The sequence below is a fragment of the Ceratosolen solmsi genome, unplaced genomic scaffold (assembly GCF_000503995.2).
Source record: "Ceratosolen solmsi marchali unplaced genomic scaffold, CerSol_1.0 scaffold13, whole genome shotgun sequence".
Taxonomy (NCBI): Eukaryota; Metazoa; Arthropoda; class Insecta; order Hymenoptera; family Agaonidae; genus Ceratosolen; species Ceratosolen solmsi.
The window spans coordinates 9,641,062-9,655,753 of NW_011948418.1; the positions used below are offsets into that span (position 1 = coordinate 9,641,062).

At 27.6% G+C, this 14,692-nt stretch overlaps 1 protein-coding gene across 1 annotated transcript in view; it reads left to right on the forward strand.

Annotated features, from left to right (window-relative positions):
- LOC105360299 (elongation of very long chain fatty acids protein AAEL008004) overlaps window positions 1–14,692 on the forward strand; it is a 48,689-nt gene that overhangs the window by 10,201 nt on the left and 23,796 nt on the right.

The following is a 14,692-nucleotide window of genomic DNA, read 5'->3' on the forward strand; positions in this document are numbered from 1 at the left end:
TTATTTAATAATAAATAATGAAAGTATTAATTTTTACGTTTTTATTTTCAGTTCTCCGAGTATAAGGCTATAATCGTAATATTATCGGAATATTTTAATAAAATACAATTCTCACTGCATTAATGATAGTAAAAATTGAAAAGTAAAAGTTACATAAAAAGGTAAATAAAATGAAGGTTAGCTTATAAAATGTAGAATTTATTAATATATATTCACGGTCCTTTATATTTATCATTAACTTTACGAATTATTTGTAATAAATGGTGTAAAAATTATTGTCAGCCGTAGATGTCATTGGATACTCGTACCGTTTTTAACATCAATCGATATATCGATAGATCAATTGACTGAAGGAATTTGTCTAACAGCTCGCTATTTCATTAATACAAAGCCGAAATTGACGAAATCGGTGCCTTGATAAACTTACCTTACATTACACGATATTAAATACGAATTGAAATAGATAATACAGACACGCTTCTTAGCGCGTTATCATTTTATCTCCGGAAACGCGTTCACGAGGTCAGGCGATAATTTAATCCATAAAAGAAGGGCGTGAATTAATCATCCAAAAATTACATTCCCAACTCTTATTAGCGAGTAATCGCGTGCTCATGGTTGAAGTAATTACGAGGATTGACATAAAAAGCGTCAATTGCAGTTAGCGAGAGCGTAGTGAAGTAGAAAAAATCTTGGTTGGAGTAAAAACTGCCACGTCCTGGACGACAAGAGGCAGCAACGCGAAAACGGAGTTATTGCGCAAGTCCGCGAGCGTTCGCCTCGCGATTCTTTTATCCTCGAGGCAATCGTTCCTGAGGTTCTTTTGCGGCTTATGCGGGTCTAGGTCGATATTGCTGTATTATACACACAACACGTGCGCACCGATTCCGCGAGAGATGTGTTGAGTTCAATAGTATATACAAGCGTCTACCGATTCTTTCAACTGCTTAGACTTCCTTTTTCTTCCTAGTACTCTCTTGGTCTTCTTTCTACGGTCTTTCTAGCTTGCAGGTTCATTGAACCGCGATACTTGATCGGGACGTGGTAAAACTATTTACGAGAGAATCTGTATTTAAGGCATGGGAAATGATGTAGTAAATATTTAATTGGTAAATAAGAGTAGTTTGATTGATTTCTTTTTAAGAAATTTTAGTCTGCTCGCAAATACCGTGAGTCGAGTCTTCTTTTGTTTATTTCTGATTCACTTTGATTATTCATTGTATCATCGAAGTTACGACCCTTTGATAAGACGAACGATCAAGAGGTCAATTAAAAGAATTCAACTCCTTTAAATCTATAGTTTCCATTTTCTCCCGTTAAATCGTTAAAAATCCCTTGTAATGTCGCCTGTATTACAAAATATTGATGCATCATTTGCATTATGGACCTTGATTTTTTATGAATCAAAGCTATTATTTAATCAATTTGTAACTTAATAATACACAAGTCTATGGTTCTAGTAGCTAATAATAATAATAATAATAATAATAATAATAATAATAATAATAATGATAATGATAATAATAATAATAATAATAAACAATTAAATAAATAAAGAAAAGAGAAAAGAAAAATGAAAAAAATAGTATCACTTATAATTGGAATATTGAAATCAATTTAATATAATTATTTATTTAGATCGACAATCAAGTCGATCGACATCAAATTATCTACCTTTCTTATTTGTCTTTCATTCTAATTCATTCTAAAACATAATTCTAAATAATGAAATACTGTAATTTTGTTTTTCATAAATTAACTATAAAATTAAAATGACACTCTTTTACAGTTTAATTAATATTTTCTTTAACCTGTTAAGTAATCCAATGATTTTTTTTTTTATATAAGGTAATGTGCTTTCTGAATGTTTGAATGTATTGCCAAAGAACGTAAAATTCTGTTAGAAGTGTAATTTTTTTTTCTTTTAATGCTTACCAGAGTATTTTGTAAATTTTTTTATTTTCGATAGTAAGTAATAAGCTATAAAGCAAAAATCGTTAAATAAGATAAGAAAACATTTTAGAACTAATTTACTATTTTTTTTTTTTTAAAGAAAAAATTACTTTCATTATTTCATAAAACTGTTAGACATATTAAATAAATAAAATTACTTTTATTCTCTTAATTTAAATAAGAAAAAAATTATAAAATTATTTGCCACGTGCATTATATAAAGTTTTATGGGGGGGGGGGAGCTATGAATTACAAACTTATCGTATAAAAATATGTTGTGAACGTTTATAATGTAAAATTTTATTTCAGCCTGTTATAAAAAAAAAAAAAAAAAAAAAAAAAAAAAAAAAAAAAACAAACAAACAAACAAATTCAAAAGGGCAGCAGAGTATATTTGTATTAATTCTTTATGTGTGTATTACAACAAATTTCTATTCTTCGTTCTAAAAATTAATTCATTTTTATTATGAGATCATTACAAACAATGAAAATTACAAGATACTAAAAATATATTATTAAGACGTGTCAAATTATACAAAATAGTTAACGAGTATGAAGAATTAGAATTTGTACAACAATTCTCGACATCCGTTATTAAAATATTATATTAAAACCATAATTAAAATATTGTATACAGGATATTTACCCATAATAGGTGAAATGGGACAAATGGACAAAATGCAGTCACCGTTAAACTGTGGCTGGCGTTGGGGTTACACAGTGCTGTTGCACTCGTCCGTTAGAAAAGGACTTCGATATAAGAATGAGTCTTATATAAGAAGAGTTTTTTCTCCTCTCTCGATCTCTCCGTATCTTTTTCTCTATCAATGTTCAGAGACTTTGCCTATGCATTCGGCATTAATGCGTCACGCATCAACTGTTACTGCTATAACGTCTTCATAAAGTAATTCACTTTGACTGAATGACGAAAAGCATATTTAAGTCAGAGATGATATTGCTTCTAATAGACAAATAAATGAGTGAAGATTCTTTTCTCTTTCTTTCACATTTAAGTTTTTTCACCACGTAAGAATATAGCGGATATTTTCTTCATATTTTCACAGATACCATGTATATGATAATATTGATTTTGGATATTTTAATTTTGTGTAATTTCGTGATATGACGTTAATAATGATCATTAATATATCATATTTCAATATATTATTTACATATATTATATAGATGCTTACATATATTAACATTTTATTATAAAATTACTCTAATATCTATCAACATGCGAAATATATCAATATTTCTACTTGAACTTTTACTTATGATTGTCACAGAGAAACACCAATAAAAGAGAAAAACAGAATAAATATCTTTTCCCAAAAATGTTTCAAATACAACTAATAATATTAGCTGTTATGTATGTTTATAAATACAATGTAGGTTAAAGTATATTAAAATATTTATACGCTATAAGATATTATTGAATATGATGTAATGAAACATTAGTAATACATTGATTTAAATTTATTTTGACATGATAGATTAGTTAATTTCAGGTAACATAAAATCTGCTTATTAATAACAGACTAACTGCTGTGTGACTTTATAATTTGTTATCCTTTATTAATACCACTACGTTATGATATATAAATAATAATATTTTTTATAGGTATATTGTGATAGTTCATTATAGAATTTCATGAGATTAATTTCGTTTGCTCGAGTAATAGATATATTAGATCGATAATTTAGATAGTGATATATAATTCGAACTCTGTTCATCTAAGTAGAGAACATTCGATATGGTAAAACTTATTTAATTAAGAACTATTGTTATATAATATATCTATTATTATTTCAAATAAATTTTAAATAGGTCTTTCGTTCTATTAAAAATAAATATTTTTTATTTCTATAAAACGGTAATGAATTTTTCTTATTCCATTTGTTACATTTACATATTAGAAATTCCATTATTCTAATAGTCGTATTATTCATGATTTTAAATTAATGAAACACAATTTTTTTAAGTAAGCTTTAAGCTTTAGATTCATTTTTTAAAATTTTTTTTATATTAATTTTAAAACATAAGATGGTAATATTTTTTAATAAATAGTCTAGCATATGTACATGTCATCAAATTAATTATCAAGGAAAAAAAAATAATAATTGTAATAATAAAGAAAACATTTTAATCTGATTTTAATATACTTTATAATTAAAGCCATTAATTTGGTAACAAGAGAATATAACAAAAATTTTCGTTAAAAAGATTTTTAGCTAAAATGAAGAATCCGAAATACATTATAATTACGGTAATTAATGGATAATAACAAAAATGTTATAATCTAAATATAATTGTTTTATAAACAATGACATCGAGCCAAGTCTAATTAAGAAATTTGACATTATAAAATTATTTTTCATTTTGTAAATATCTATTACACGTTGTACTTCACATTTAAATTAATATAATCGTTATAAGCTATTATTCATCTAAAAATATAACCTTATTAGTATGGACATTTAATATTTCAAATTATACAGTAATACAGTGCATTATTTTTTAAATTATGTAAGGTTAAAATTATCATACGGTGACTTTTATTACCGCACAACTGATAATACGACAGATCAAATTTTGTTACACCTCAAACAATTGCTTATACCCTATTGTATAATTAATTATATTAGTTTTTATTGGTCATACAGCAAAGAATTTAGATAAAATTTATCTATCATAAATCCTTGTATTCTAATTATATTTGGACAAATATGTATGTTAAATAATTCAAAATTCATAAATAATCATAAAATTTCATATTTCATTATTTTATCTAATGAATGTTTACTAATTTACAATCTATTATTATACAATAATAATGGCAATTATTTTTTTATGTAAAATCTTGAAATTATAAGACATGTATCGATTTCTATAAATTGGAAAAACTATGGAAAAATGTTTAAGGATTATATAGAACTAATTACTACATAATAAATGCATGGATATCGCGATAATTTTTCGTATTATGTATAAACTCGATTATAATTTTACTCTCTCTCTCTCTCTCTCTCTCTCTCTCTCTCTCTCTTCGCTTCATTTGCTTATATCGCGGTATCATTATTTAAAAGGTTTGCGTGCCGAGTTCATAATAATGGCATTATCCTACGAGTATTATTTTTATAGGAGTTCGGTGCGATTGAGTTTACCCTCATTGAACTGACGCTCCAGCGCCGAAACGAAGAAGGAAGACGATGCGGCCGTCGTGGTTACGATCGTTTATTTTTATAAGAATGATGACCGAGGCGGTATTCTTTATGTTGTTTGTTTCTCTTATCTGTCAAGTGTGGCATTTCGATGACCGTAATTTTGCACTTGGGCAACAATGTAAACAAAACAAAGAATTTCTCGATGGGAATATTATTATTTAGTATAACGGCTGTTAATTAATACTTTGTGGCAGGTTGGAATACCTGTTATTTCTATTACTAGTCTTCAACGAGGTAATTTGTCATTTTTGCGCATTGTTACGATGACTTTCATTTGGAAATTTCGCTCGTGACCGCGTTCAGCATGGAACTACGAAAAACTAATGTTCGATCTGAAACAACTAATTCTTAAACAAACAAACAGAAAAAAAAAAAAAAAAAGAAGAAGAAGAAGAAGAAGAAAAATACAAAAAAACTTATAAAAATCCTTACGAGAATAGAGGGAGAGTAGATGAATTCCATATAAGCAGTTGGATAGGCTAAAAGAAAGGCAATCGAGATTTCCATTAGCTACCTTGTTTTAATCACATTATGTAAGCAAGTGACTCTTGCCTTAACATTAAACATATTCATTATCATTTGCATAATAATTGGAGTGTCGAAAATATAAGACACTTTGATAAAGTCCTTCGACACTTGACCGTGAAATTGTCTGCTCTTATTAGTGGTTGACCAAAAATCCTCATTACCGGAATGATTTTGCAAGCTGTGCTATGTATGGCCGAGGGTCGCATTTGTTAAATGAGTTTTCGCAATGTGTTTCGCTTGCTTGTCGTGTTTTCGAAGGTCCTGCGCGCGAACTGCGAGGCTGCCACACGCTATTTCGAAGTGCGTACACATACGTGTAAGAGAATCGGAGCTTCGGAAGGGGGTTTTGCAACAGAATCGTATTGTGCACTGCGAGGATTGGCTCGTTATCTCAATTACTTTTTTTTTTTTTTTTAAGTAGGTTCCAAATGCTTCTCAATGAAAATTAAATGCAACAATCAAAAACCTGATACGTGCTTTCAATAATTATGCCCAGTGCATGAAGTCGTATGAAACGATTATTACAATTTTCTATTCCGCTTTATATAAAGTATATTTATATCATAGGTTTAGGCGATATGCAAGATACTAAGTAATAAGAAAAGAATTTTAAAATATCAGAATTTATACTTCTAATATGTTATTTTTATCTCCATTAAATGTCAATTGTCCTACAAATCCATGATATATTATTATTAGCTTAACGATTAAAATATTTTTTTTATAAAAAATTACTACAAAAAATTATTAATGTTTATCAAATTGTATTGTGATCTGTATATATATATATATATATATATATATATATATATATATATAGATGACATATTGCGTACAAGACATATTGAGTACAATATTTATTTGTATAACAAAGTGCAATTTTTGTGTCGATATAAATATAATGGAATCAAATTTATTTGAAAATCTTCTTTGAAGTCTATATACATGAATCAATTGCGCATTTTAATTTCTCTGTTTGTCATTGATATATAATCATTTATCTGATGCATTTTTGTATGCTAACTAATTCATTTTAACAGAAGCCTCCGTTTTATCAGTTATATAATTAAGGTGAAACGCTGACACAGATTAGTAGACCTCGGTTTGGACTTTTTGTAATTATGTATATATATATATATATATATATATATATATATATATATATATAAAAATATATATATATATATATTACATTCTTTTGGACTTTTGCAATATCCGCTGATTGATGAAAGTTGGAGTTATGCGAGAATTTCTCTTTATATTATTGAAATACAATTCGGAATCCAAAACATCAGATGGCATTATTGATTTTTGATAACATAATTCGTTTTGTTGGATTTTTTACTTATGAAATGAAATACCAATATTGACAACCTCATTTTTTGTTATGGGACTAATTTTCTTATTTGAACATTTGTTTAATAAATATAAGTATGTTTCAATTTCAATTGCTTCACGTTTCATGATTGAAATTATGCAATTATTTAAAATCCCATAATTTCTTTTTTTTCTATAGAATTTTTTTTAATTGCAACATTTTTTTAATTTCAAAATTTTGTAAATATTCAATGATTTTCTTTTTCGTTTATGAGCTATTTATACTTGTGGCATAATATAACATTGGGTAATGTATTACAACTTATTATAATTTTAATATCGTAATAAAAAGTTACATTGTAACACCTAGAAATACAGTCTATAATAATACAATTTAGCATCAGATAGTTATTTAATCTCGTCTATGCGTTTTATCTATTAAAGTAATGATTAAATACGTGTAATATACATAAATAATTTCATTTGAATTGTCGCAATTTCAATAATACTTGACAACTTATAATTATGACGTTACGAAAATCGATTGAAGCCAGATCTTAAAACCTCGCGAGTCGGAATTCAATTCTTAAAAATTAAGACTTTTAGTTGCATAGTTATAGCTTTGAATGTTGATTTGGCGCTTTGTTATTAGTTAGTTAATTCTATTATTAAAACATTTTTTAACTAATATTAGAGTGATTTTTTACTAATTCTTTTATATTATATGTTTTAGTTTTTGCAGGTAGATATTATAAATTACATATGTGTGGATTTTGATGAATAAAAAATATTCTATATTTATGCTATATTTATATATAATAGTCGATAAAATAATTAAATTTTAAGATTAATTTTAATGCTTAGCGTGTATATAATCCATTAAATTTAATCAACATAATAAGAATTGATATAGAAGAATATATAGAATTATAGTAGTATATATATATAATAATATATAGAAATATGTAGAAATAATATATAGAAATTTCATTCAAAAGAATCTCATCTTGGTATTGTTAATTTACAATATTTAATTTAATTCATACATAATTTAATTCATGTAAAATACTATCGAATTTATTTAAATTAATATGTAAATTGCGAATATTACTTGACTTGTAGAAATTCTGTATTTTACGAATATTAGATAACACTATGACTAAACAGCATTACATTTATATTAATCTTATATAATAAAATTGCATTTTAAATGGATTTTAAAATTAATTTCGCTAACAAATTTTGTCTATAATTTTTTATCTTTAAGATCTTTTATGGCCTAGATGCATAGGTAAATTGCACGGTGGTTTAATGGTATTTACCTTAAGAAGGAAAAAAAGAAGTTTTAATAAGAATAACATAAAGTAATCAACAAGTTTAACTCAATAAACAGATATTTATAATTACAAAATTTAAAATTGTAATTAATCGTTACTCGTAGAGAAACGTTTTTTTACTAGATTTCATTTCATTGAAGATGTCGAATCGATAGCCAAATATATCCATATTTATTCTGTACGAAAAATTTAGTGTATTTTAGTTTATGACATGTTGATAAACGTGTTAATTGACATCAGGGCCAGAAACTGGATAATATTTCATATACATAGCATGCTCCATTGGTATTAAACATGTCAAAGCAGAATTTCCTCTTAGCACAAGCGAATTCCACTCGGACGTGAATATTCGCTTCCAAAAATATATCTATAATTCCTATGCAGAATACAAACGCAGTTGCTGAGAGAGCTTTGCCCATTCCATCCATATAATATCAGGATTCTGCAAGAGTCAGCAAGAGCGAAGGTCGTTTCTCCACATCCTTTAACCTTGAAACTCGACTTAACATATCATTCCTCTGTCATTTTTTACTTCTGGAAGCTATGTTACACATTTTCAGGTGATTCACATTCCACATTCATTGTTCATTTATTCTCACTGCTTTTTTGCAACTTATTTTATGCAAGACCCTTCCGTATTTTATAATTAGAACTATCAATAAAAGTTAGCGATTTAATACTGTGAGGAATTTAAACGAGGAAGTTGAAAATTGATTTATATATTTGATTTACTTAGTTAAATTTATTTTTTAATCTTAATTCTTATTGTCTTCAGATTTACTGTGAATATTGACAGGCGATTGAAAAAATTTGAAAATATAGAGTCCTACATTGTTTAATATATCAATATTATCGAAAAGAAAAGATAAAAAAACATTATAATTATTATTGTTTACGATATTTTTTGCTTTATTTTCAAGATAAATATCGCTTTAATTCTTATATATATATATATATATAATATTTTTTTAATCATTTTTGTCGCTAAATATGAATTGTGAAATTAGTTCTCAATTAGTCGGCCACCAGAAAAATGTAAATAATGAAGTTAATTATAATATGAAAACTAGTTTTTGATATGATATAATGAAAGTGAACTGGACAAGAATGCTGTTTCCATTATTTAGAATTTCATTATTAGCCCATTCCAAGCTAAAGAAATTCTTTAATATTCCATCTTTTATATCCCTAAATTCTTCTCCAAATTTTTTATAAATCATTTCATTTCAGCCATTCACAGAATCTTCTAATATATTATTTTTACTTTGTATTATTACTTAAAAATATATTATGCAACACATACATTAATACTATTTTCAAATATGAAAACATATTACATAAGTTGTTTGACCATGTATCAAATTTAAATTTATGAATATACTGTGCGTAAGAATTAGTTTCTGGCTTAGGAGAAAAAACAATACAAATATCAAGACATTAACACTGTACGATAATAATCTTAACAATCTGCTATATTTACATTATTCATTGCAATACTCATTATTTATCCTGACATAAATATCTATTAAATGTAATGAAAATGTATCTGAAATTTAATAACTCTAAAATAAAAAATGATTTATGAATACGTATTTTTAATCAATATAATTTTTACTTGTTAGATTATTATGTAACATATTAACAAATAACTTATTTAGAACTTGTTTTATTATATTTTTAATTTAATTGCATAAATTTAAATGCAAGTGGGCGATGTAGAAATAGCAATTACAAATAGATAAAAATTATATACAAAAAAGGAAAAGGTTTTCTTTCTTTTTTTTTTTTTTTTTTTTTTTTTTTTTTAAAAATTATAAAATTGTAATCGATACTTTCGTAATAATTTGAAAATCATTATTATAATGAATGGATAAAACATTTTTACATACATTTTATCGCACTAATAATTTCCAATATTTAAGCATTATAATATTAGTAAAAACTTTACGTTTAGACTTACTTATAAATTTGAGGATAACAAAAATCACTTAATGTTTTCGAAAAGATTCTGCTTTATTATTTAATTTTAAAAACAATATAGTATAATTAGCCCGGATATCCTATGCACGAAGATGTTTAATTCCGCATTACAATGAAAACAGAAACGGCTGATTCTAAGTAAATAAGTGAATGTACAATGAATTGGTTGTTCCGTTCGGCTTTTCAGCTCGAATATCCATTGCGAATATTCCGTACCTCAATTCAAGTTTTCTCTTCATAAAAAATGTTAGATATTCTAATGTGACAGTAGCACTAATACTAATATATTTTTTGATAAACTAAAGAATACAGGCATATGTTATATTTTTTTTTCTTTCACTCTCTCCTCAATCGCCCACTGCTCACTTTATCCTCAATAAACGAATACTATAGTAAATTAATATAATTATGAGATTTTTAAGAATATTTGATTATTTGAATGTCATGTTTAATAGTCATAAATCTATATTCCGAATATTATCTGATAATTATTACCATCATAATTTATTAACTATTATCGTTGCTTTTATGTACGTAATATTCATTTTAAATATTTCAATTTGTTATTTATGGGTAATTAAAGCGAGGCGATTTATTTCATTAATGTAAAAAAAATTTGTAGTTATTGTGTAATATTACGTTATTAAGATAGTTTCAAATATACATAAATGACTAATGTTTTTCGTTTACATATTATATATCAAAGGACAACTAGTCATCGATGTGTTAAGTGCTTGAATTTTAAAAGTAATATTCAAAAAAATCGGAAGAATGTATCTTTCTTATTAAAGTATTATAAGCAGAAATATACATGCCGGTAATAATGCAATAAAAATTATTATTTAAATTAATTGTGCGAATTAATTCGTAAGTGCAAATGTTCGTATATGTTAAGCAGTATATGTTATGTAGTATAAATAATTTTGACTACCAATCCATATATAATGAAGCTGTAACATATAAATTCACATTTAGAGACCCACATTTACGCGTTTAATGCGAAGATTTAAGTTTTCACGATAGTCTTGATATAATTTGTTAACCAATATGTGCAATATCATATTGCACGAACTTATATTTGCTTATGAAAAAAATATCTTAGCTTTACTTTCAATTTACGTTTTCGCATTTGACTATAAAAATCAACGTATCCAAATTCAATGTGATAAAACCAAAATATTTCAATTAATGAAAAAGTAGTTACAGTACGTCACAAAATTATGGGCAAAAATTAAATACATTAAGCTAATTTTATTACAATGAATTATATATTTCGCATTTAATAATTGAGGCGAAATAATTATTTTTTCCTATGAACTGAAATTTATAATGAAATATAATTACAAATGCAATTAACGTGTTATTTCATTAAATATATTTATAATTGCTCAATGTATTCAAGTGACATAATTAATTTATAAAAAATTTTCTTTTACTACAAAATACCTTTTATGAACTTTCTTTGTATAATAGTAACTGGTTGCTAAAGCAATAGCTTCTCTTTACGTGATATTTGTAATAACATTAGAAAACTAACATACTTTAGTTGAGAGTCATTGTTATCCTATAAACATTACAGTTCTCATGTACCTTACATTTTACGGAGGTCATTAATTTTTTTCGTCTCATTTTCATGCCGCCTTTCCCCTTACTCCTTTTGCTTCTCTCGCTCCATCTCTCTCGTATGCGTACACGTTAATTACGTAATCCCGTGAGTGGCCAGTAGCGGATGTAGATGGTCACTAAGCATTTACAGGAATGTTAGATCTAAGGTAAAAAGAAAGATAAAAGGTATGATTGACACCATTACACGTCGTATCATAGAATCGACGCGCGACACTTAAATTAAAAGGTCACTAAGGTAAAAGACTTAAGTCAGTGAGAGAGATAGAGAGACAGAGAGAGAGAGAGAGAGAGAGAGAGAGAGAGAGACAAAAAGACAGAAAGACAACGAGTGGAACTTGATATAATAGCGTGTACCTGTATTTATGGAACAAAGTTTAAACTTGTACAAGGTCGTCATTATACGAACAGCATTGCTTCTATTAAAATGACAAAAGAGAAAATAAATAAAATACGCGAGATTGTAGTGATTCAGAGTTAAATACTTATTATCTATCAAGGATAAGTATAGGAAGTTTATTAGTACCGAGTTAATGAGGATTATATTATATTATCTTATTGAAAGGTTTGGCTATAAAATCTACTACAAAATCACACCTTACAGCTTTACAAATATTATTTACAAATATTTAAAAAGGCATATTCAAGGAAAATAATCAGTTGCTTTGTTTATTTCTTCCTTATATTATGCTGGGCTAAATTTTCAAATATTTTTCCAAGATATCGAACAATTAATTAAAAATATAATAAATTAATCAACTAAATATGACATTTAATTATTTTTTTTTTCTTCTCAACAATAAGATTGAAATTGAAATAACGTCGCTCTGAGTCGGACTAAAATACTTGAGTTTTTAAGATAATGATAAATTCGCAAACACTCTTAAATAATTGTAGATATGCAATGATCGTGGAGAGTAGCGTACTCAAATGATGACAGAAAGTTGGAGTTTAATTTTTATGTTCCAACCGCATATGTGAATAAAGGTATGATGAAAGTATGTTCAACAGGTGCAAGAGTAGAGGTATAATTAATTATATTACCAATCGGTGAAAAGTTAAAATTAAAAGTATGTAAAGAATGAGAGAAGAGGCGATAATATAAAACAAAAAAAAAACAAAAAAAAAAAAACAAAAAAACGAAAAAAACAAAAACAAAAACAAAAAAACAAAAACAAAAAACAAAAAAAGAAACCAAAACAAAAGAAACAAAACAAGACAACAAAAGAAAACGCATGAAAGAGAAAGTATAGAAACTATGAGGGAGAGAGAAGGAAGATTGGGCGCGTACAAGTTTGTGTGATCAAGTATTGTATTGGCTGGCTGCGACACCTATTCAATCCATCGTCTATATTGGCCTTGAGGTGCACGAGTGCGGCGCACGCGGCTCAAGTTGCATCGAAAGCGAAATCCAACGGGTTACCAAACCCACTGCGACGGCGGCCGCGTATTATGTACCTGACGTACGACGTCGCGGACGTGCTTCGATCTTCGGCGCGTCTCGTCATTTAAATTCTTCGGAGTATGCGCGAGCTGCCGTGTCAACGTAGGGCAGAATCCTTTTGGGCTAATCGATCTCTGCCCGAGGCTCAACTACTTTACCTTACTGGGAGCTTTCGATGAGATGTGAGTTGGTGCTTTAAGCGCGCTAGCAAGTTCGCTGATGGTTATCAAAGTTTCGTAAGCACTCGCTTATGGATAGTTATCGAAAGTTGATAACTTGTAAAGTTTCGCCGGTATTGAGCTTCCTAATATTTGGTCGGAATCTCTTGTGCGATGCGCTAAACGTACCAAGTCTACTAAAGTACACAAATTTTACTATCAAGCCTTTGTGAATATAATGCACATTTAACGCAAGTTTTCCAAATTTATATTTGAAATGACGATTTACGTAGAGGTAATATAGATAATTCCATGGATAAGCTTTAAAATAGTAATTCGTCATTGTATTTGGAAAGATATTAACATTATCTGGATAATTTAAATATGATTTGATATTATGTCCTCAGCACAGATTTGCGAAAATACATTTGCATATTATGATAGAATCACTATCAATATGTTAGCTCATAAATTTACTTGAATGAATGCTTATAATAAACTTTGTTGCGTAATTAAGATAGAATTGAAGTTGGCTTGCTATTAAAATTAATTATATTTATGATTTTATATTTATGAATTAACGTCGTGGGATCGTGGGAGTGTATCGATTGCTACTAGCTATAATCGTTATTAAAATAGAATTGTTAAGCATATGGTAATCCACAAAATCTTTATAATTATCATTTACAATTAGTTGTTGGAGGTTTTAAACCGTAAAAACGGAACAAGCCTACGATTCTTTCCATTCGATTCGTTGATAACAACTAGCGATTTAAGCCTGAAAAACAATGAAATTACACGTTATCTTTTATAACTCGCTCTCGCATAAAAAAAAAAAACTTGTCTCGGCCCAGCCTCTATTATAGCTCGTAGCAGCCTCGCATTATAACTCGTCGTAAAAATAAAAGGCGTACGAGCGAAAAGCAAAGAAAACAAGCCGTTATTCAATCGCGCGTGATTGCACGGCATTTTCGATGTCAATGTCGAGCCTCCGCGTATGCCGCGAGGAAGCAAAATGCGCCTCAGCCTCCGACGTCCATGAAATTTTCGGTTCTTACCAAGCGGCCCTTTATTACTTTCCCTTACCTCCCTCCAACCTGTATCTAATCCAATCAACCTGAAAT